This window comes from Penaeus japonicus, unplaced genomic scaffold, assembly GCF_977035675.1.
Source record: "Penaeus japonicus unplaced genomic scaffold, GWHDUDI00000001_assembly GWHDUDI00000023, whole genome shotgun sequence".
Lineage (NCBI taxonomy): Eukaryota > Metazoa > Arthropoda > Malacostraca > Decapoda > Penaeidae > Penaeus > Penaeus japonicus.
In genome coordinates, this window is record NW_028234425.1 from 33,934,672 (window position 1) to 33,937,171 (window position 2,500).

The following is a 2,500-nucleotide window of genomic DNA, read 5'->3' on the forward strand; positions in this document are numbered from 1 at the left end:
GAGTGGGAGGGGGAGTGGGAGGGGGAAGAGGAGGGGGAGAGAGAGGGAGAGGGAGAGAGAGATAGGGAGAGAAAGGGAGAGAGAGAGGGAGAGGGAGATGGAGAGGGAGAGGGAGAGGGCGAAAGAAAGGGAAAGAGGGAGAGAGAACCGGAACGGCACTAAAAATCGTCATATAAAGTTGTATTTTGTTTATTGCTGAAATTTGGAATCCTCCACTGTAGCTGAAGCTATGGTGTAAATTTCGGGGAGAAGCAGAAATAATTTGGATAAATTTCTGTAGTGCAGTCATTGCACTCTTAGAAAGAAGAAATAAATTTATTGTTAAAAGAAGAAAAAAAAAGAAAGAAAGGAGAAAGATATATTTGGAGAAGAGGAAGGATACTAAGAAGAGCAAAAAGTAATGAAAACAGACGGAAAAGCATAAGAATAGAAGCATATTATGAAAGATGGAGATATAGGGAAAAAGGAGAAAGAGAAGGAAAAAATATATGAGAAAGGAAAAGAAAAAGTAGAAGAAAGAGAGAAATATACAAAGAAAAAGAGAGGGGGAGAGTAAGGTAGAAAAAAGAGAAAAAATGGAAAAGGGAATGAAAAAAGAAGAAAGAGATAGAGGAAAATAGAGAGATGTAGAGAGAGAGAAAGAGAAAGAGATAGAGGTAGAGGTAGAGATAGAGATAGAGATAGAGATAGAGATAGAGATAGATATATATATATATATATATAGATAGATAGATAGATAGAGAGAGAGAGAGAGAAAGTTGGAAAGACAGAAAAAGAAAAAGAGAAAGGAAGAAAAAAGAGAAAGAAAAAGAAGAAAAAGAGAGAAAGAAAGAGGACAAGCAAGAGCGAGCAGAGACACCGCATCCCAGGAACCGTCGGCGTGAACAAGGCAGCCCAAACACGCGGCAGAGAGGGCCAGCGGACGTAAACAGGTGGCCCTAGGAAACCAGCCGTCGATACGCCCCATCAGCTGATTTTAGCGCCGGTGCAGAAAATCGCCTGAACTGAAGACGATAACTCCCGCTGGGGATATAAATTGGCCAGAGAGAAGAAACAAGAGAAGAGGGGATGAGGTTAGGGGGCGGGGGCAGCAAAGGGAGCCTGGTGGGTGGGTGGGTGGGGCTGGGGGTGGTGGTAAAGGGAGGTGAAAGGGGGAAATAAAAGCTGGCTTGTGGGTTTGAAGAAAGCGGGGGGTGGGGGGAGACGTAGAACGCTCTGTGAAATATTTATCAACACACACACACACATTTGTATATGTATATGCAGACAAATTACTGTTCAGATTGAGTAAGCACATCTTTCACTTGGCTCTGCACTTGTGAGTGTTTCTGTAAGCAAGTACTCACATGAAATAATTCCCCTGAGCCTCGAGATGATTGCTAGTGACAAACGAACCTCGGCCACATATATAAGGTCTAGCTACCGGGCAAACAAGCAGACCCTCGTGGTATTTGCACATCTTTCTCTCATCTCTGTGCTAAAACCAAGGGAGATACTTTTACTGTCTCGCCGCGTCTTCATTATACGACTAATGTCTACGTTTTTCTCCTGCGTTTTTCTTGAAGGTCTCCGTTTTTCCCTGACGTAAGACGCCAAGGGAACTAATGCTAAGTGAAGGGGGCGGCCTAATCCTTACGTACTTAGTTATATATTTGGAAGGGAACACGCACACACACACATACACGCACGGACGAACGCACACTGACGCTGACAGACGCAAACACACACACACATACATACACACACACACACGCACGAACGAATGCACACTGACGCTGACAGACGCAAACACGCACACACACACAGGCACCCACCCACCCACACACACACACACACACACACACAGGCACCCCCCCCACACACACACACAAACGCCCCCCACCACACACACACACATACACAGGACCTTACAAACACACTCAAACACACACACACACAAAAAAAAAAAAAAAAAATGTCGGCTGGTAACACTACAGCGCAAAGAGATTATACACAACACACTCCTTATTCGTACACAAAGCAGAGACCACAAAGGGGAGGCTGAGAATGGAAGCGGGACAAGCAGAATATATAATGAAGGATGAACGACATAATGAGCCAAGGCGATGACAAAGATTATGGGAGGGGAGATAGTGAGATAATCTTTAATCAGAGGGAATGAGATGGGGAAAGTGTGAGTAGAAGGGGGAGAAAGTCTTAGGAAATATGGAGGAATGAGTGGGTGAGTGTGAGTGGAGTGAAACGCAAAGAAAATGAAGTGAAGGGAATGGGTGAGTGGATTTGATGAGACGAATGGGGAATGGAGGGGGATTGAATGAGAGTGATGGAAAGGTACCGATGATAACTCTTTGTCTGTCTGTCTGTCTGTCTGTCTGTCTGGCTGTATATCTGTCTGTCTTTTTATGTCTGTATGTCTGTCTCTGTCACTATTTCAGTATGTCTGCCTGTTTGTTTCCTTCTTTATCTAAGTCTATGTGTCTGTTTGTGTGACTATCTCTCT